The following is a 21,168-nucleotide window of genomic DNA, read 5'->3' as shown; positions in this document are numbered from 1 at the left end:
GTTTGTCGCTGAACGCGTGGGTGGTGGCGGTGCATGTCCCGGGTGTACGGAATTGTGTTGCTGATGCTCTTTCTCGCTCGCAGTGGGACCGGTTTCGGCAATTGGCTCCGGGAGCGGAACGTATTGGTTTGGCGTGTCCGGATCATCTATGGGATCTGGTATCGGTCCCGTAGAGCAGCTGTTACAAAGGTCTTTGGCGGGCACGACGTGGAGGGCTTATGCTGCTTGTTGGAGGCAGTGGGAGGAGTGGGTAAGAGAGTTGGGTGATGTCAATACGGATAGAGACAGGTTGGTGGCACTTTTGTATTGGTTAGGGGATGCCTGGGAGGCGGGGTTTTCAGTAGCGAAGGTGAACCGGTTTATATCCGCGGTGGCGTTTGGGCTTAAGTTGCGGGGCTTGCGGGATGTATCGAAGGAATTTCTGGTATCGCAGGCTTTGAAGGGGTTGCGCAGAGGTAGGGTGGAGGCGGATAGTAGAAGGCCGGTGTCGTTTGCTTTGCTGGGCTTGTTGGGTGGTTCATTGGCATCGGTATGTCGTTCTTCAGATGAAATGGATTTGTTTCGGTTGGCTTTCTCGTTGGCGTTCTTCGGAGCATTTAGAATAGGTGAGTTGGTGTCGCCAAGTACTAAACAGGCAGGGGGGCTGAGATCTGGGGAGGTGAGCCTTTTTGCAGATCGGTTGGAGGTATGGTTGCGTAGATCAAAAACTGACCAATTAGGGAAGGGAAAACTGATAGTTTTGTTCGCTCTCCCGGGGTCGGTCATGTGCCCAGTAGAGTGCATGCGTGGTTTTACAAAAAACAGGGGGTCTCCAGATTTGCCTTTGTTATGTCATGTGGACGGGTCGTTCTTGTCCAGGTTTCAGTTTGGAGCTGTTTTTAAAAAATGTTTGACGGCGGTTGGGGTTGCGGCAGGCTCATATTCATCTCATTCCTTCCGGATTGGCGCAGCAACGGAAGCAGGGCGCTGGGGGTTGGATGATGAGGGGGTGAGGCGTATTGGTCGTTGGGAGTCTAAAAGGTTTAAGTCCTATGTCCGCCCCCATATGTTGTAATTTTGTTGTTTATGCTTGCAAAATGTATATGGTGGTGCCTAACTGTGTTTTCCGTTTCAGATTCGCCTCCTTGTCTGGTGTGGTTGATGGGTCATTCGTACGTGCACTGGGGGGCTTTGAGGGCGGACGTCCGCCCGGATGGTCGCCAGTTGCGCATTCCGCGACAGGATGCGGTTGTGCATTGGCTGGGGTTTAGAGGTATGTCGTGGAACAGGGTGTTGGCGGAATTCCAGACATATGTGCGGCTTGATAGGGTTCCGGAGGTTTTAGTGTTGCACGTGGGTGGGAATGACTTAGGAGTCCGCCCTTTTCGTGAGTTGGTGCGGGATATCAAACATGATTTGTTGTGTTTGTGGGTATCTTATCCCAAGTTGGTGGTAGTGTGGTCGGACATAGTCCCAAGGAAGCTTTGGCGGTTAGCTAGATCGGTGGAGAGAGTCAATAAGGCTCGGATAAAAGTTAACCGGGCGGTGTCCCGTTTTGTGGCAAAGAACGGGGGCATTTGCGTGAGGCATAGGGATTTGGAGTCAGGATTGGGGAATTTCTGGAGGAGTGACGGGGTTCATCTGACCGAGGTTGGCATTGATATTTGGAGCTTGGCTATAGCAGAAGGCATAGAAAGGGCGGTGGTGGTGTGGAGGAACTCACAGGCTTAAGGTGGTCAAGGCCTGTTTCGCGGTGGCGGGGGGAGTCCTTGAGGCCAGTCAGTACAAAATGGTGGGGGGGTCGCATCGGGGGTATGCGTCCCCCAAAAAAGGTACATGGTTGAAGACTTCATCGGGTGTTATCCCTTTGAAGTGGTCTTCTGGTAGAAGGTATGTCACTTGAAGGCTTCATCGGGTGTTATCCCTTTGAAGTGGACTTCTAGTGGTCGGTATATCACTTGAGGGCTTCAACGGGTGTTATCCCCTTGAAGTGGACTTCTAGTGGGTGGAGCCATCTGCAGAGGTGAACGGTGCTTCCGAGCTGGTTTACGGCTGGAGGTAATTAGTGGTTTGCAGATGGCTAATTCGGTGTGTTCTTGAAAGGAACATCTGAAGGGGCTTCAAGGACTTCCTCTGCTCGGGTTAATGTTAACGTTTAATGGTTATTTATGATTCTGACCCATGTTGGGTCATGTGAATTATTAGGAGGAATTCTCTGGTGGATTCCTAACTAGTTATCCGAATGTTTCGGATTTAAATTGTTTTTATAAAACTGTGAAATTAATAAACGGCTGCTGTGGCCATTTCACATCCAACCTCGGTGTCATGTGTCGTTACTAAATGGGGGTGGGGGATAGTATGGTTTAAGGTTAACACACGACTCTACCTAGGCAGGTCAAGAAGAGGCTGGACGCAGCTGCAGGCTTGAGGGAAGCCGACATGACCGTCCTGGTAGGGAAAGGGTTAATGTTAAGAGGTGAGGGAAAGGTGAAGAAGTTGAAGGAGGGACGGGGAGGAGCTAGGGGGGACGGGGGGGCCGTTACTGCGCTTCCCGCTGTTTCTCGGCATTGAGCCGGAAGCAGCGGGAGGAGTAGTACACAAGAAGCAAAGCTCCCACCCTCCCACCCTTGTTTTGTTACTACTTAGGTCTTCTGTACGTCCGTATATGAGCGTTGTGTTTTATTTTGTGTGTTTATTTAACATGTTTTTCTTTTTTCCGGAGTAGGTTCTGTTGTCATGGCAGCTGGCGGGGGGAGTCCTTGAGGCCAGTCAGTACAAAATGGTGGGGGGGTCGCATCGGGGGTATGCGTCCCCCAAAAAAGGTACATGGTTGAAGACTTCATCGGGTGTTATCCCTTTGAAGTGGTCTTCTGGTAGAAGGTATGTCACTTGAAGGCTTCATCGGGTGTTATCCCTTTGAAGTGGACTTCTAGTGGTCGGTATATCACTTGAGGGCTTCAACGGGTGTTATCCCCTTGAAGTGGACTTCTAGTGGGTGGAGCCATCTGCAGAGGTGAACGGTGCTTCCGAGCTGGTTTACGGCTGGAGGTAATTAGTGGTTTGCAGATGGCTAATTCGGTGTGTTCTTGAAAGGAACATCTGAAGGGGCTTCAAGGACTTCCTCTGCTCGGGTTAATGTTAACGTTTAATGGTTATTTATGATTCTGACCCATGTTGGGTCATGTGAATTATTAGGAGGAATTCTCTGGTGGATTCCTAACTAGTTATCCGAATGTTTCGGATTTAAATTGTTTTTATAAAACTGTGAAATTAATAAACGGCTGCTGTGGCCATTTCACATCCAACCTCGGTGTCATGTGTCGTTACTAAATGGGGGTGGGGGATAGTATGGTTTAAGGTTAACACACGACTCTACCTAGGCAGGTCATGGAAATACTGCAATACCAGGTCAATGCGTGGAGTGGACAGAGCAAGCTCTATTTCCATCTCCCTGTTCTAAAAATCCATTTAATATATGGTCCCCAGATAGGGGACGTATCAGATATTAAACTGATAAGAACAGATACTACACTTGATCTTAGCCAAAAGGCCGAGAAGCGATAACCCGAACGGGCCGCGCGTTGCCCGAGCCTGCCCGATACTGCTGTTCAGCCCTTGCAGCGATTCAGCCTACTTCTAGGCAATTCCATGGGGCCCTGCAGGCTCACACACTCACAGCTACACGGGAGGTGAATAAAGGCCGGAGAGGAAGCCAGACAGGATTTGCTTCTTTTGCTTGCACCACAATGCAGTGCTGAAAGAGGAGGAATCTACATAAAAACGCCTTCCTGGCAACGCCCAAATGCCCTGCTGCCATGCAGATAAACACTGGCAGCGGCAGCCAGTGCATGCCCACAGCCACCCCTTGTTCCTTCACACCTTGTATCAGCTGTAATCCAGTCCAGTCCAGTGCTGCCTGCTGAGCAGCACTGACCAACACTGCCTGGGCCCAGGCTTTTATCTCTGAGGCCCCATTATGATGTCAGAAAGCTGGCTCTGGCTCCTCAGGGCTCCACTATGACACGTGCAAAGTTCCGTCTGAACTTTATATAAGACGGTGCGGCTCAGTCAGTCACTCAGTGTTGCCTGAGAGGGCAACACTGCAACAGCCGGCCGCCAGGCTGTCTTTTTTTGCACAGCTAGTTGCCTCCAGGAGGCCACAAGAGGGAGACAAGGGACTGCAAAATGGAAAATAAGCATCCACCAACTTTACAGACAACTTCTCCTTGCTCCTACAACCTCCATCCTTGCACAGTTTGTTATTCTTCTAGGTAACATAGTAACAAATCCAAATTGCTGCTCTCTTTGTAGGCAAGCAAGGCTTTGTTGCAACTGCAATTCTTACTCCTTCTTGAAATGTAGGGACGACAGTACATTCCATCACATCCATCTAGTGTACACAGGTAGGTCCATTGTGGCGGGCGGGCGGGCGGGCGGGCGGCTTTAATGGCTGTTTGCTGTTCCCCTACTCCACTCCACTATTTGACTGTGGTGTTGCATCAATCAGTGGCTGGCTCAGGTGCAGCTCTTTAACTTACCTAAAAGGGAGGGCGGAGAGAAGACAAGGAAGGTGAATGAGCTGTTCCAATGTGAAATGCCGGAAACACAGACACACAGACGACACAAAACAAGAGGTGGCAATGTATTCATTACTTGCATTTAATCAATTAGCTCATTATCACTCATGCATTGTCCAACAGGTGTTGAAATAATGGGATTAAAAGGGGAGATCCCTTCAGAAAGACAGAAACAATGGCAAACACAAAAAACACTTTTGGAATCTGATTTTAGTCAACACATAAGGAAAGGGTGCACCGGTCCTGGAAATACTGCAATACCAGGTCAATGCGTGGGACAGAGCAAGCTCTATTTCCATCTCCCTGTTCTAAAAATCCATTTAATATATGGTCCCCAGATAGGGGACGTATCAGATATTAAACTGATATGAACAGATACTACACTTGATCTTAGCCAAAAGGCCGAGAAGCGATAACCCGAACGGGCCGCGCGTTGCCCGAGCCTGCCCGATACTGCTGTTCAGCCCTTGCAGCGATTCAGCCTACTTCTAGGCAATTCCATGGGGCCCTGCAGGCTCACACACTCACAGCTACACGGGAGGTGAATAAAGGCCGGAGAGGAAGCCAGACAGGATTTGCTTCTTTTGCTTGCACCACAATGCAGTGCTGAAAGAGGAGGAATCTACATAAAAACGCCTTCCTGGCAACGCCCAAATGCCCTGCTGCCATGCAGATAAACACTGGCAGCGGCAGCCAGTGCATGCCCACAGCCACCCCTTGTTCCTTCACACCTTGTATCAGCTGTAATCCAGTCCAGTCCAGTGCTGCCTGCTGAGCAGCACTGACCAACACTGCCTGGGCCCAGGCTTTTATCTCTGAGGCCCCATTATGATGTCAGAAAGCTGGCTCTGGCTCCTCAGGGCTCCACTATGACACGTGCAAAGTTCCGTCTGAACTTTATATAAGACGGTGCGGCTCAGTCAGTCACTCAGTGTTGCCTGAGAGGGCAACACTGCAACAGCCGGCCGCCAGGCTGTCTTTTTTTGCACAGCTAGTTGCCTCCAGGAGGCCACAAGAGGGAGACAAGGGACTGCAAAATGGAAAATAAGCATCCACCAACTTTACAGACAACTTCTCCTTGCTCCTACAACCTCCATCCTTGCACAGTTTGTTATTCTTCTAGGTAACATAGTAACAAATCCAAATTGCTGCTCTCTTTGTAGGCAAGCAAGGCTTTGTTGCAACTGCAATTCTTACTCCTTCTTGAAATGTAGGGACGACAGTACATTCCATCACATCCATCTAGTGTACACAGGTAGGTCCATTGTGGCGGGCGGGCGGGCGGGCGGGCGGCTTTAATGGCTGTTTGCTGTTCCCCTACTCCACTCCACTATTTGACTGTGGTGTTGCATCAATCAGTGGCTGGCTCAGGTGCAGCTCTTTAACTTACCTAAAAGGGAGGGCGGAGAGAAGACAAGGAAGGTGAATGAGCTGTTCCAATGTGAAATGCCGGAAACACAGACACACAGACGACACAAAACAAGAGGTGGCAATGTATTCATTACTTGCATTTAATCAATTAGCTCATTATCACTCATGCATTGTCCAACAGGTGTTGAAATAATGGGATTAAAAGGGGAGATCCCTTCAGAAAGACAGAAACAATGGCAAACACAAAAAACACTTTTGGAATCTGATTTTAGTCAACACATAAGGAAAGGGTGCACCGGTCCTGGAAATACTGCAATACCAGGTCAATGCGTGGAGTGGACAGAGCAAGCTCTATTTCCATCTCCCTGTTCTAAAAATCCATTTAATATATGGTCCCCAGATAGGGGACGTATCAGATATTAAACTGATAAGAACAGATAGGTTTCCACTCAGATCCGTCTCGAGTTAAATTTTAAACTTCAAATTTAAAGACTTGATCATCATTATGAAAAAACCAAATATAATTTTTATTTCTCTCTCTTTTTTTTTTTTTTTTTTTTTTTTAAAGTAAAATTAATAAAACAAACCGTTTCTTACAGCGATTACACCAAGCATATCCACAAGATGTTCTCGAAGATCTTGACCGTCCCATTCCAAATTTACAATACATGCCAACCAGGTTGGTACTTTATATCTCTCCAGAAAATCTGGTATATTCCCTCTTAAACAGGTTCGTACCCGCCTCCGAACCTTCTCAAAATTAATTTTATCTCTTAATCCCTCCACGTCTTTCACTAGTTTATCTCTTTCTGCTCTATCTTCATCTGAAACTACATTTTGTTCCACAATTTTCCTCCTTTTTGTTTCATCACTTTTTTTAACCTCAACACTTTTCCCCGCTCCTCCCTTTTTCTGTGGTTTATCCTCTTTTTGTGGGGTAACTTTCTCTTCCTTTCTTTTAACGGTCTTCTTACTCTCCTCCTTTGCTTCACTTTTACTTTTTTTTGGACAATTTTTAAACACATGCCCTTCTTCTCTACACATGTTACACACTTTGCCCTTCTCACAATCATTATACTTATGACCTTCCTTAAAACATTTGGTACAAATTATTTTTCCACAATTCTCCTTCTCATGCCCATACTCTTTACAATTGTGGCAAAAAATCCCCATTCCAAAAAAGTAGAGATTCCCACTTGCACTGCCAATTTTAAAGCGTGCTGGAGGAAGCAATAAGTTTCCAGCCTCTCCAACTGCCTTAAATTTACACAGGAATTTCCATTTACCTGTCCAGAATCCAAAGGGATTAAAGACCTTACCCTTCTCCACCACCTCCTCACAGAACTTAGTGAGAAAGCATATAATATCGTCTTTACACACATAGGGGGAAAACATTTTAACAATGACCAACTTTTTGCTAGGAGCAAAGTGCGGTGTTACAATCACACCAACCAGTCTTGGATCCTGCTTCTTCTTCTTTAAAGTGTCCAGAAAATCCAGATAAATGTCCTCTGTACAAAAAGTGACATCGAAACATCCTCTTCTTGGATAGTCCATTACAGACAATATCCATTGTCTCTCCAACTGGAAAAGATCAAGCAAGAGTACCTTCGTTAGGAATTCCAAGTCTCTGCTTTGTCCTCCAGATTCCTCCATCGTAAAACGAACAGCATTCCGAGTACGCATGTAGTCAGGGACTTCCTCCATCCTGCCGCAACAAAAGCCAACGATATCCAAAGAAATCCAAAGATAGTACCTTCAGCACCTAGATGCCAGGCAAGTGATCGCTCCCCGTTGCCCTGGACTAATCCTCCTCCCCAATAGCAGCAGAGGGGTGAAGTCTCTCCTAAGAGAAACGATCCCCCCAGGCCAAGGAAAAGGGTACCAGGGCACCTCCTGACCAAGAAACAAGGCAATACCCTAAAGTACTACACTTGATCTTAGCCAAAAGGCCGAGAAGCAATAACCCGAACGGGCCGCGTGTTGCCCGAGCCTGCCCGATACTGCTGTTCAGCCCTTGCAGCGATTCAGCCTACTTCTAGGCAATTCCATGGGGCCCTGCAGGCTCACACACTCACAGCTACACGGGAGGTGAATAAAGGCCGGAGAGGAAGCCAGACAGGATTTGCTTCTTTTGCTTGCACCACAATGCAGTGCTGAAAGAGGAGGAATCTACATAAAAACGCCTTCCTGGCAACGCCCAAATGCCCTGCTGCCATGCAGATAAACACTGGCAGCGGCAGCCAGTGCATGCCCACAGCCACCCCTTGTTCCTTCACACCTTGTATCAGCTGTAATCCAGTCCAGTCCAGTGCTGCCTGCTGAGCAGCACTGACCAACACTGCCTGGGCCCAGGCTTTTATCTCTGAGGCCCCATTATGATGTCAGAAAGCTGGCTCTGGCTCCTCAGGGCTCCACTATGACACGTGCAAAGTTCCGTCTGAACTTTATATAAGACGGTGCGGCTCAGTCAGTCACTCAGTGTTGCCTGAGAGGGCAACACTGCAACAGCCGGCCGCCAGGCTGTCTTTTTTTGCACAGCTAGTTGCCTCCAGGAGGCCACAAGAGGGAGACAAGGGACTGCAAAATGGAAAATAAGCATCCACCAACTTTACAGACAACTTCTCCTTGCTCCTACAACCTCCATCCTTGCACAGTTTGTTATTCTTCTAGGTAACATAGTAACAAATCCAAATTGCTGCTCTCTTTGTAGGCAAGCAAGGCTTTGTTGCAACTGCAATTCTTACTCCTTCTTGAAATGTAGGGACGACAGTACATTCCATCACATCCATCTAGTGTACACAGGTAGGTCCATTGTGGCGGGCGGGCGGGCGGGCGGCTTTAATGGCTGTTTGCTGTTCCCCTACTCCACTCCACTATTTGACTGTGGTGCTGCATCAATCAGTGGCTGGCTCAGGTGCAGCTCTTTAACTTACCTAAAAGGGAGGGCGGAGAGAAGACAAGGAAGGTGAATGAGCTGTTCCAATGTGAAATGCCGGAAACACAGACACACAGACGACACAAAACAAGAGGCGGCAATGTATTCATTAATTGCATTTAATCAATTAGCTCATTATCACTCATGCATTGTCCAACAGGTGTTGAAATAATGGGATTAAAAGGGGAGATCCCTTCAGAAAGACAGAAACAATGGCAAACACAAAAAACACTTTTGGAATCCGATTTTAGTCAACACATAAGGAAAGGGTGCACCGGTCCTGGAAATACTGCAATACCAGGTCAATGCGTGGAGTGGACAGAGCAAGCTCTATTTCCATCTCCCTGTTCTAAAAATCCATTTAATATATGGTCCCCAGATAGGGGACGTATCAGATATTAAACTGATAAGAACAGATACTACACTTGATCTTAGCCAAAAGGCCGAGAAGCGATAACCCGAACGGGCCGCGCGTTGCCCGAGCCTGCCCGATACTGCTGTTCAGCCCTTGCAGCGATTCAGCCTACTTCTAGGCAATTCCATGGGGCCCTGCAGGCTCACACACTCACAGCTACACGGGAGGTGAATAAAGGCCGGAGAGGAAGCCAGACAGGATTTGCTTCTTTTGCTTGCACCACAATGCAGTGCTGAAAGAGGAGGAATCTACATAAAAACGCCTTCCTGGCAACGCCCAAATGCCCTGCTGCCATGCAGATAAACACTGGCAGCGGCAGCCAGTGCATGCCCACAGCCACCCCTTGTTCCTTCACACCTTGTATCAGCTGTAATCCAGTCCAGTCCGGTGCTGCCTGCTGAGCAGCACTGACCAACACTGCCTGGGCCCAGGCTTTTATCTCTGAGGCCCCATTATGATGTCAGAAAGCTGGCTCTGGCTCCTCAGGGCTCCACTATGACACGTGCAAAGTTCCGTCTGAACTTTATATAAGACGGTGCGGCTCAGTCAGTCACTCAGTGTTGCCTGAGAGGGCAACACTGCAACAGCCGGCCGCCAGGCTGTCTTTTTTTGCACAGCTAGTTGCCTCCAGGAGGCCACAAGAGGGAGACAAGGGACTGCAAAATGGAAAATAAGCATCCACCAACTTTACAGACAACTTCTCCTTGCTCCTACAACCTCCATCCTTGCACAGTTTGTTATTCTTCTAGGTAACATAGTAACAAATCCAAATTGCTGCTCTCTTTGTAGGCAAGCAAGGCTTTGTTGCAACTGCAATTCTTACTCCTTCTTGAAATGTAGGGACGACAGTACATTCCATCACATCCATCTAGTGTACACAGGTAGGTCCATTGTGGCGGGCGGGCGGGCGGGCGGCTTTAATGGCTGTTTGCTGTTCCCCTACTCCACTCCACTATTTGACTGTGGTGCTGCATCAATCAGTGGCTGGCTCAGGTGCAGCTCTTTAACTTACCTAAAAGGGAGGGCGGAGAGAAGACAAGGAAGGTGAATGAGCTGTTCCAATGTGAAATGCCGGAAACACAGACACACAGACGACACAAAACAAGAGGTGGCAATGTATTCATTAATTGCATTTAATCAATTAGCTCATTATCACTCATGCATTGTCCAACAGGTGTTGAAATAATGGGATTAAAAGGGGAGATCCCTTCAGAAAGACAGAAACAATGGCAAACACAAAAAACACTTTTGGAATCTGATTTTAGTCAACACATAAGGAAAGGGTGCACCGGTCCTGGAAATACTGCAATACCAGGTCAATGCGTGGAGTGGACAGAGCAAGCTCTATTTCCATCTCCCTGTTCTAAAAATCCATTTAATATATGGTCCCCAGATAGGGGACGTATCAGATATTAAACTGATAAGAACAGATACTACACTTGATCTTAGCCAAAAGGCCGAGAAGCGATAACCCGAACGGGCCGCGCGTTGCCCGAGCCTGCCCGATACTGCTGTTCAGCCCTTGCAGCGATTCAGCCTACTTCTAGGCAATTCCATGGGGCCCTGCAGGCTCACACACTCACAGCTACACGGGAGGTGAATAAAGGCCGGAGAGGAAGCCAGACAGGATTTGCTTCTTTTGCTTGCACCACAATGCAGTGCTGAAAGAGGAGGAATCTACATAAAAACGCCTTCCTGGCAACGCCCAAATGCCCTGCTGCCATGCAGATAAACACTGGCAGCGGCAGCCAGTGCATGCCCACAGCCACCCCTTGTTCCTTCACACCTTGTATCAGCTGTAATCCAGTCCAGTCCAGTGCTGCCTGCTGAGCAGCACTGACCAACACTGCCTGGGCCCAGGCTTTTATCTCTGAGGCCCCATTATGATGTCAGAAAGCTGGCTCTGGCTCCTCAGGGCTCCACTATGACACGTGCAAAGTTCCATCTGAACTTTATATAAGACGGTGCGGCTCAGTCAGTCACTCAGTGTTGCCTGAGAGGGCAACACTGCAACAGCCGGCCGCCAGGCTGTCTTTTTTTGCACAGCTAGTTGCCTCCAGGAGGCCACAAGAGGGAGACAAGGGACTGCAAAATGGAAAATAAGCATCCACCAACTTTACAGACAACTTCTCCTTGCTCCTACAACCTCCATCCTTGCACAGTTTGTTATTCTTCTAGGTAACATAGTAACAAATCCAAATTGCTGCTCTCTTTGTAGGCAAGCAAGGCTTTGTTGCAACTGCAATTCTTACTCCTTCTTGAAATGTAGGGACGACAGTACATTCCATCACATCCATCTAGTGTACACAGGTAGGTCCATTGTGGCGGGCGGGCGGCTTTAAAGAGGCTCTGTCACCAGATTTTGCAGCCCCTATCTGCTATTGCAGCAGATAGGCGCTGCAATGTAGATTACAGTAACGTTTTTATTTTTAAAAAACGAGCATTTTTGGCCAAGTTATGACCATTTTCGTATTTATGCAAATGAGGCTTGCAAAAGTACAACTGGGCGTGTTGAAAAGTAAAAGTACATCTGGGCGTGTATTATGTGCGTACATCGGGGCGTGTTTACTACTATTACTAGCTGGGCGTTGTGTATAGAAGTGTCATCCACTTCTCTTCACAACGCCCAGCTTCTGGCAGTGCAGCACTGTGACGTCACTCACAGGTCCTGCATCATGTCGGCACCAAAGGCTACACTTGATTCTGCAGCAGCATCAGCATTTGCAGGTAAGTAGCTACATCGACTTACCTGCAAACGCCGATGCTGCTGCAGAATCAAGTGTAGCCTCTGGTGCCGACACGATGCAGGACCTGTGAGTGACGTCACAGTGCTGCACTGCCAGAAGCTGGGCGTTGTGAAGAGAAGTGGATGACACTTCTATACACAACGCCCAGCTAGTAACAGTAGTAAACACGCCCCGATGTACGCACATAATACACGCCCAGTTGTACTTTTACTTTTCAACACGCCCAGTTGTACTTTTGCAAGCCTCATTTGCATAAATACGAAAATGGTCATAACTTGGCCAAAAATGCTCGTTTTTTAAAAATAAAAACGTTACTGTAATCTACATTGCAGCGCCTATCTGCTGCAATAGCAGATAGGGGCTGCAAAATCTGGTGACAGAGCCTCTTTAATGGCTGTTTGCTGTTCCCCTACTCCACTCCACTATTTGACTGTGGTGCTGCATCAATCAGTGGCTGGCTCAGGTGCAGCTCTTTAACTTACCTAAAAGGGAGGGCGGAGAGAAGACAAGGAAGGTGAATGAGCTGTTCCAATGTGAAATGCCGGAAACACAGACACACAGACGACACAAAACAAGAGGTGGCAATGTATTCATTAATTGCATTTAATCAATTAGCTCATTATCACTCATGCATTGTCCAACAGGTGTTGAAATAATGGGATTAAAAGGGGAGATCCCTTCAGAAAGACAGAAACAATGGCAAACACAAAAAACACTTTTGGAATCTGATTTTAGTCAACACATAAGGAAAGGGTGCACCGGTCCTGGAAATACTGCAATACCAGGTCAATGCGTGGAGTGGACAGAGCAAGCTCTATTTCCATCTCCCTGTTCTAAAAATCCATTTAATATATGGTCCCCAGATAGGGGACGTATCAGATATTAAACTGATAAGAACAGATACTACACTTGATCTTAGCCAAAAGGCCGAGAAGCGATAACCCGAACGGGCCGCGCGTTGCCCGAGCCTGCCCGATACTGCTGTTCAGCCCTTGCAGCGATTCAGCCTACTTCTAGGCAATTCCATGGGGCCCTGCAGGCTCACACACTCACAGCTACACGGGAGGTGAATAAAGGCCGGAGAGGAAGCCAGACAGGATTTGCTTCTTTTGCTTGCACCACAATGCAGTGCTGAAAGAGGAGGAATCTACATAAACACGCCTTCCTGGCAACGCCCAAATGCCCTGCTGCCATGCAGATAAACACTGGCAGCGGCAGCCAGTGCATGCCCACAGCCACCCCTTGTTCCTTCACACCTTGTATCAGCTGTAATCCAGTCCAGTCCGGTGCTGCCTGCTGAGCAGCACTGACCAACACTGCCTGGGCCCAGGCTTTTATCTCTGAGGCCCCATTATGATGTCAGAAAGCTGGCTCTGGCTCCTCAGGGCTCCACTATGACACGTGCAAAGTTCCGTCTGAACTTTATATAAGACGGTGCGGCTCAGTCAGTCACTCAGTGTTGCCTGAGAGGGCAACACTGCAACAGCCGGCCGCCAGGCTGTCTTTTTTTGCACAGCTAGTTGCCTCCAGGAGGCCACAAGAGGGAGACAAGGGACTGCAAAATGGAAAATAAGCATCCACCAACTTTACAGACAACTTCTCCTTGCTCCTACAACCTCCATCCTTGCACAGTTTGTTATTCTTCTAGGTAACATAGTAACAAATCCAAATTGCTGCTCTCTTTGTAGGCAAGCAAGGCTTTGTTGCAACTGCAATTCTTACTCCTTCTTGAAATGTAGGGACGACAGTACATTCCATCACATCCATCTAGTGTACACAGGTAGGTCCATTGTGGCGGGCGGGCGGGCGGCTTTAATGGCTGTTTGCTGTTCCCCTACTCCACTCCACTATTTCACTGTGGTGCTGCATCAATCAGTGGCTGGCTCAGGTGCAGCTCTTTAACTTACCTAAAAGGGAGGGCGGAGAGAAGACAAGGAAGGTGAATGAGCTGTTCCAATGTGAAATGCCGGAAACACAGACACACAGACGACACAAAACAAGAGGTGGCAATGTATTCATTAATTGCATTTAATCAATTAGCTCATTATCACTCATGCATTGTCCAACAGGTGTTGAAATAATGGGATTAAAAGGGGAGATCCCTTCAGAAAGACAGAAACAATGGCAAACACAAAAAACACTTTTGGAATCTGATTTTAGTCAACACATAAGGAAAGGGTGCACCGGTCCTGGAAATACTGCAATACCAGGTCAATGCGTGGAGTGGACAGAGCAAGCTCTATTTCCATCTCCCTGTTCTAAAAATCCATTTAATATATGGTCCCCAGATAGGGGACGTATCAGATATTAAACTGATATGAACAGATACTACACTTGATCTTAGCCAAAAGGCCGAGAAGCGATAACCCGAACGGGCCGCGCGTTGCCCGAGCCTGCCCGATACTGCTGTTCAGCCCTTGCAGCGATTCAGCCTACTTCTAGGCAATTCCATGGGGCCCTGCAGGCTCACACACTCACAGCTACACGGGAGGTGAATAAAGGCCGGAGAGGAAGCCAGACAGGATTTGCTTCTTTTGCTTGCACCACAATGCAGTGCTGAAAGAGGAGGAATCTACATAAAAACGCCTTCCTGGCAACGCCCAAATGCCCTGCTGCCATGCAGATAAACACTGGCAGCGGCAGCCAGTGCATGCCCACAGCCACCCCTTGTTCCTTCACACCTTGTATCAGCTGTAATCCAGTCCAGTCCAGTGCTGCCTGCTGAGCAGCACTGACCAACACTGCCTGGGCCCAGGCTTTTATCTCTGAGACCCCATTATGATGTCAGAAAGCTGGCTCTGGCTCCTCAGGGCTCCACTATGACACGTGCAAAGTTCCGTCTGAACTTTTTATAAGACGGTGCGGCTCAGTCAGTCACTCAGTGTTGCCTGAGAGGGCAACACTGCAACAGCCGGCCGCCAGGCTGTCTTTTTTTGCACAGCTAGTTGCCTCCAGGAGGCCACAAGAGGGAGACAAGGGACTGCAAAATGGAAAATAAGCTTCCACCAACTTTACAGACAACTTCTCCTTGCTCCTACAACCTCCATCCTTGCACAGTTTGTTATTCTTCTAGGTAACATAGTAACAAATCCAAATTGCTGCTCTCTTTGTAGGCAAGCAAGGCTTTGTTGCAACTGCAATTCTTACTCCTTCTTGAAATGTAGGGACGACAGTACATTCCATCACATCCATCTAGTGTACACAGGTAGGTCCATTGTGGCGGGCGGGCGGGCGGCTTTAATGGCTGTTTGCTGTTCCCCTACTCCACTCCACTATTTGACTGTGGTGCTGCATCAATCAGTGGCTGGCTCAGGTGCAGCTCTTTAACTTACCTAAAAGGGAGGGCGGAGAGAAGACAAGGAAGGTGAATGAGCTGTTCCAATGTGAAATGCCGGAAACACAGACACACAGACGACACAAAACAAGAGGTGGCAATGTATTCATTAATTGCATTTAATCAATTAGCTCATTATCACTCATGCATTGTCCAACAGGTGTTGAAATAATGGGATTAAAAGGGGAGATCCCTTCAGAAAGACAGAAACAATGGCAAACACAAAAAACACTTTTGGAATCTGATTTTAGTCAACACATAAGGAAAGGGTGCACCGGTCCTGGAAATACTGCAATACCAGGTCAAGGCGTGGAGTGGACAGAGCAAGCTCTATTTCCTTCTCCCTGTTCTAAAAATCCATTTAATATATGGTCCCCAGATAGGGGACGTATCAGATATTAAACTGATAAGAACAGATACTACACTTGATCTTAGCGAAAAGGCCGAGAAGCGATAACCCGAACGGGCCGCGCGTTGCCCGAGCCTGCCCGATACTGCTGTTCAGCCCTTGCAGCGATTCAGCCTACTTCTAGGCAATTCCATGGGGCCCTGCAGGCTCACACACTCACAGCTACACGGGAGGTGAATAAAGGCCGGAGAGGAAGCCAGACAGGATTTGCTTCTTTTGCTTGCACCACAATGCAGTGCTGAAAGAGGAGGAATCTACATAAAAACGCCTTCCTGGCAACGCCCAAATGCCCTGCTGCCATGCAGATAAACACTGGCAGCGGCAGCCAGTGCATGCCCACAGCCACCCCTTGTTCCTTCACACCTTGTATCAGCTGTAATCCAGTCCAGTCCAGTGCTGCCTGCTGAGCAGCACTGACCAACACTGCCTGGGCCCAGGCTTTTATCTTTGAGGCCCCATTATGATGTCAGAAAGCTGGCTCTGGCTCCTCAGGGCTCCACTATGACACGTGCAAAGTTCCGTCTGAACTTTATATAAGACGGTGCGGCTCAGTCAGTCACTCAGTGTTGCCTGAGAGGGCAACACTGCAACAGCCGGCTGCCAGGCTGTCTTTTTTTGCACAGCTAGTTGCCTCCAGGAGGCCACAAGAGGGAGACAAGGGACTGCAAAATGGAAAATAAGCATCCACCAACTTTACAGACAACTTCTCCTTGCTCCTACAACCTCCATCCTTGCACAGTTTGTTATTCTTCTAGGTAACATAGTAACAAATCCAAATTGCTGCTCTCTTTGTAGGCAAGCAAGGCTTTGTTGCAACTGCAATTCTTACTCCTTCTTGAAATGTAGGGACGACAGTACATTCCATCACATCCATCTAGTGTACACAGGTAGGTCCATTGTGGCGGGCGGGCGGGCGGCTTTAATGGCTGTTTGCTGTTCCCCTACTCCACTCCACTATTTGACTGTGGTGCTGCATCAATCAGTGGCTGGCTCAGGTGCAGCTCTTTAACTTACCTAAAAGGGAGGGCGGAGAGAAGACAAGGAAGGTGAATGAGCTGTTCCAATGTGAAATGCCGGAAACACAGACACACAGACGACACAAAACAAGAGGTGGCAATGTATTCATTAATTGCATTTAATCAATTAGCTCATTATCACTCATGCATTGTCCAACAGGTGTTGAAATAATGGGATTAAAAGGGGAGATCCCTTCAGAAAGACAGAAACAATGGCAAACACAAAAAACACTTTTGGAATCTGATTTTAGTCAACACATAAGGAAAGGGTGCACCGGTCCTGGAAATACTGCAATACCAGGTCAATGCGTGGAGTGGACAGAGCAAGCTCTATTTCCATCTCCCTGTTCTAAAAATCCATTTAATATATGGTCCCCAGATAGGGGACGTATCAGATATTAAACTGATATGAACAGATACTACACTTGATCTTAGCCAAAAGGCCGAGAAGCGATAACCCGAACGGGCCGCGCGTTGCCCGAGCCTGCCCGATACTGCTGTTCAGCCCTTGCAGCGATTCAGCCTACTTCTAGGCAATTCCATGGGGCCCTGCAGGCTCACACACTCACAGCTACACGGGAGGTGAATAAAGGCCGGAGAGGAAGCCAGACAGGATTTGCTTCTTTTGCTTGCACCACAATGCAGTGCTGAAAGAGGAGGAATCTACATAAAAACGCCTTCCTGGCAACGCCCAAATGCCCTGCTGCCATGCAGATAAACACTGGCAGCGGCAGCCAGTGCATGCCCACAGCCACCCCTTGTTCCTTCACACCTTGTATCAGCTGTAATCCAGTCCAGTCCAGTGCTGCCTGCTGAGCAGCACTGACCAACACTGCCTGGGCCCAGGCTTTTATCTCTGAGGCCCCATTATGATGTCAGAAAGCTGGCTCTGGCTCCTCAGGGCTCCACTATGACACGTGCAAAGTTCCGTCTGAACTTTATATAAGACGGTGCGGCTCAGTCAGTCACTCAGTGTTGCCTGAGAGGGCAACACTGCAACAGCCGGCCGCCAGGCTGTCTTTTTTTGCACAGCTAGTTGCCTCCAGGAGGCCACAAGAGGGAGACAAGGGACTGCAAAATGGAAAATAAGCATCCACCAACTTTACAGACAACTTCTCCTTGCTCCTACAACCTCCATCCTTGCACAGTTTGTTATTCTTCTAGGTAACATAGTAACAAATCCAAATTGCTGCTCTCTTTGTAGGCAAGCAAGGCTTTGTTGCAACTGCAATTCTTACTCCTTCTTGAAATGTAGGGACGACAGTACATTCCATCACATCCATCTAGTGTACACAGGTAGGTCCATTGTGGCGGGCGGGCGGGTGGGCGGCTTTAATGGCTGTTTGCTGTTCCCCTACTCCACTCCACTATTTGACTGTGGTGTTGCATCAATCAGTGGCTGGCTCAGGTGCAGCTCTTTAACTTACCTAAAAGGGAGGGCGGAGAGAAGACAAGGAAGGTGAATGAGCTGTTCCAATGTGAAATGCCGGAAACACAGACACACAGACGACACAAAACAAGAGGTGGCAATGTATTCATTACTTGCATTTAATCAATTAGCTCATTATCACTCATGCATTGTCCAACAGGTGTTGAAATAATGGGATTAAAAGGGGAGATCCCTTCAGAAAGACAGAAACAATGGCAAACACAAAAAACACTTTTGGAATCTGATTTTAGTCAACACATAAGGAAAGGGTGCACCGGTCCTGGAAATACTGCAATACCAGGTCAATGCGTGGAGTGGACAGAGCAAGCTCTATTTCCATCTCCCTGTTCTAAAAATCCATTTAATATATGGTCCCCAGATAGGGGACGTATCAGATATTAAACTGATAAGAACAGATACTACACTTGATCTTAGCCAAAAGGCCGAGAAGCAATAACCCGAACGGGCCGCGTGTTGCCCGAGCCTGCCCGATACTGCTGTTCAGCCCTTGCAGCGATTCAGCCTACTTCTAGGCAATTCCATGGGGCCCTGCAGGCTCACACACTCACAGCTACACGGGAGGTGAATAAAGGCCGGAGAGGAAGCCAGACAGGATTTGCTTCTTTTGCTTGCACCACAATGCAGTGCTGAAAGAGGAGGAATCTACATAAAAACGCCTTCCTGGCAACGCCCAAATGCCCTGCTGCCATGCAGATAAACACTGGCAGCGGCAGCCAGTGCATGCCCACAGCCACCCCTTGTTCCTTCACACCTTGTATCAGCTGTAATCCAGTCCAGTCCAGTGCTGCCTGCTGAGCAGCACTGACCAACACTGCCTGGGCCCAGGCTTTTATCTCTGAGGCCCCATTATGATGTCAGAAAGCTGGCTCTGGCTCCTCAGGGCTCCACTATGACACGTGCAAAGTTCCGTCTGAACTTTATATAAGACGGTGCGGCTCAGTCAGTCACTCAGTGTTGCCTGAGAGGGCAACACTGCAACAGCCGGCCGCCAGGCTGTCTTTTTTTGCACAGCTAGTTGCCTCCAGGAGGCCACAAGAGGGAGACAAGGGACTGCAAAATGGAAAATAAGCATCCACCAACTTTACAGACAACTTCTCCTTGCTCCTACAACCTCCATCCTTGCACAGTTTGTTATTCTTCTAGGTAACATAGTAACAAATCCAAATTGCTGCTCTCTTTGTAGGCAAGCAAGGCTTTGTTGCAACTGCAATTCTTACTCCTTCTTGAAATGTAGGGACGACAGTACATTCCATCACATCCATCTAGTGTACACAGGTAGGTCCATTGTGGCGGGCGGGCGGGCGGGCGGCTTTAATGGCTGTTTGCTGTTCCCCTACTCCACTCCACTATTTGACTGTGGTGCTGCATCAATCAGTGGCTGGCTCAGGTGCAGCTCTTTAACTTACCTAAAAGGGAGGGCGGAGAGAAGACAAGGAAGGTGAATGAGCTGTTCCAATGTGAAATGCCGGAAACACAGACACACAGACGACACAAAACAAGAGGTGGCAATGTATTCATTAATTGCATTTAATCAATTAGCTCATTATCACTCATGCATTGTCCAACAGGTGTTGAAATAATGGGATTAAAAGGGGAGATCCCTTCAGAAAGACAGAAACAATGGCAAACACAAAAAACACTTTTGGAATCTGATTTTAGTCAACACATAAGGAAAGGGTGCACCGGTCCTGGAAATACTGCAATACCAGGTCAATGCGTGGAGTGGACAGAGCAAGCTCTATTTCCATCTCCCTGTTCTAAAAATCCATTTAATATATGGTCCCCAGATAGGGGACGTATCAGATATTAAACTGATAAGAACAGATACTACACTTGATCTTAGCCAAAAGGCCGAGAAGCGATAACCCGAACGGGCCGCGCGTTGCCCGAGCCTGCCCGATACTGCTGTTCAGCCCTTGCAGCAATTCAGCCTACTTCTAGGCAATTCCATGGGGCCCTGCAGGCTCACACACTCACAGCTACACGGGAGGTGAATAAAGGCCGGAGAGGAAGCCAGACAGGATTTGCTTCTTTTGCTTGCACCACAACGCAGTGCTGAAAGAGGAGGAATCTACATAAAAACGCCTTCCTGGCAACGCCCAAATGCCCTGCTGCCATGCAGATAAACACTGGCAGCGGCAGCCAGTGCATGCCCACAGCCACCCCTTGTTCCTTCACACCTTGTATCAGCTGTAATCCAGTCCAGTCCAGTGCTGCCTGCTGAGCAGCACTGACCAACACTGCCTGGGCCCAGGCTTTTATCTCTGAGACCCCATTATGATGTCAGAAAGCTGGCTCTGGCTCCTCAGGGCTCCACTATGACACGTGCAAAGTTCCGTCTGAACTTTTTATAAGACGGTGCGGCTCAGTCAGTCACTCAGTGTTGCCTGAGAGGGCAACACTGCAACAGCCGGCCGCCAGGCTGTCTTTTTTTGCACAGCTAGTTGCCTCCAGGAGGCCACAAGAGGGACACAAGGGACTGCAAAATGGAAAATAAGCATCCACCAACTTTACAGACAACTTCTCCTTGCTCCTACAACCTCCATCCTTGCACAGTTTGTTATTCTTCTAGGTAACATAGTAACAAATCCAAATTGCTGCTCTCTTTGTAGGCAAGCAAGGCTTTGTTGCAACTGCAATTCTTACTCCTTCTTGAAATGTAGGGACGACAGTACATTCCATCACATCCATCTAGTGTACACAGGTAGGTCCATTGTGGCGGGCGGGCGGGCGGCTTTAATGGCTGTTTGCTGTTCCCCTACTCCACTCCACTATTTGACTGTGGTGCTGCATCAATCAGTGGCTGGCTCAGGTGCAGCTCTTTAACTTACCTAAAAGGGAGGGCGGAGAGAAGACAAGGAAGGTGAATGAGCTGTTCCAATGTGAAATGCCGGAAACACAGACACACAGACGACACAAAACAAGAGGTGGC

The 21,168-nt window shown here is 48.3% G+C and overlaps 11 non-coding genes and 1 pseudogene across 11 annotated transcripts; all 12 read right to left on the bottom strand.

The window, feature by feature from the left end:
* Positions 1–3,350: 3,350 nt before the first annotated feature.
* On the bottom strand, positions 3,351–3,541 carry LOC142653712 (U2 spliceosomal RNA). The gene has a single exon (XR_012848631.1). It is a non-coding gene; the product is annotated as a U2 spliceosomal RNA (small nuclear RNA).
* A 1,242-nt stretch (positions 3,542–4,783) lies between these two features.
* Positions 4,784–4,970, bottom strand: LOC142653708 (U2 spliceosomal RNA). Its single transcript, XR_012848628.1, has one exon. It is a non-coding gene; the product is annotated as a U2 spliceosomal RNA (small nuclear RNA).
* Positions 4,971–6,212: 1,242 nt separating this feature from the next.
* LOC142654147 (U2 spliceosomal RNA) lies at positions 6,213–6,398 on the bottom strand. The gene has a single exon (XR_012848898.1). It is a non-coding gene; the product is annotated as a U2 spliceosomal RNA (small nuclear RNA).
* Positions 6,399–7,780: 1,382 nt separating this feature from the next.
* On the bottom strand, positions 7,781–7,891 carry LOC142654742 (U2 spliceosomal RNA; annotated as a pseudogene).
* Positions 7,892–9,129: 1,238 nt separating this feature from the next.
* LOC142653114 (U2 spliceosomal RNA) lies at positions 9,130–9,320 on the bottom strand. The gene has a single exon (XR_012848056.1). It is a non-coding gene; the product is annotated as a U2 spliceosomal RNA (small nuclear RNA).
* A 1,238-nt stretch (positions 9,321–10,558) lies between these two features.
* On the bottom strand, positions 10,559–10,749 carry LOC142653112 (U2 spliceosomal RNA). Its single transcript, XR_012848055.1, has one exon. It is a non-coding gene; the product is annotated as a U2 spliceosomal RNA (small nuclear RNA).
* Positions 10,750–12,775: 2,026 nt separating this feature from the next.
* LOC142653111 (U2 spliceosomal RNA) lies at positions 12,776–12,966 on the bottom strand. The gene has a single exon (XR_012848054.1). It is a non-coding gene; the product is annotated as a U2 spliceosomal RNA (small nuclear RNA).
* A 1,234-nt stretch (positions 12,967–14,200) lies between these two features.
* LOC142653667 (U2 spliceosomal RNA) lies at positions 14,201–14,391 on the bottom strand. Its single transcript, XR_012848590.1, has one exon. It is a non-coding gene; the product is annotated as a U2 spliceosomal RNA (small nuclear RNA).
* A 1,234-nt stretch (positions 14,392–15,625) lies between these two features.
* LOC142653703 (U2 spliceosomal RNA) lies at positions 15,626–15,816 on the bottom strand. The gene has a single exon (XR_012848623.1). It is a non-coding gene; the product is annotated as a U2 spliceosomal RNA (small nuclear RNA).
* Positions 15,817–17,050: 1,234 nt separating this feature from the next.
* Positions 17,051–17,241, bottom strand: LOC142653666 (U2 spliceosomal RNA). Its single transcript, XR_012848589.1, has one exon. It is a non-coding gene; the product is annotated as a U2 spliceosomal RNA (small nuclear RNA).
* A 1,238-nt stretch (positions 17,242–18,479) lies between these two features.
* LOC142653320 (U2 spliceosomal RNA) lies at positions 18,480–18,670 on the bottom strand. The gene has a single exon (XR_012848256.1). It is a non-coding gene; the product is annotated as a U2 spliceosomal RNA (small nuclear RNA).
* Positions 18,671–19,908: 1,238 nt separating this feature from the next.
* LOC142655152 (U2 spliceosomal RNA) lies at positions 19,909–20,099 on the bottom strand. The gene has a single exon (XR_012849442.1). It is a non-coding gene; the product is annotated as a U2 spliceosomal RNA (small nuclear RNA).
* Positions 20,100–21,168: the final 1,069 nt, after the last annotated feature.

This window comes from Rhinoderma darwinii, chromosome 5 (assembly GCF_050947455.1).
Source record: "Rhinoderma darwinii isolate aRhiDar2 chromosome 5, aRhiDar2.hap1, whole genome shotgun sequence".
Classification (NCBI taxonomy): Eukaryota; Metazoa; Chordata; class Amphibia; order Anura; family Rhinodermatidae; genus Rhinoderma; species Rhinoderma darwinii.
Note: the sequence above shows the minus strand (reverse complement) of the source record. Positions and strands in the feature narration are given on the sequence as shown.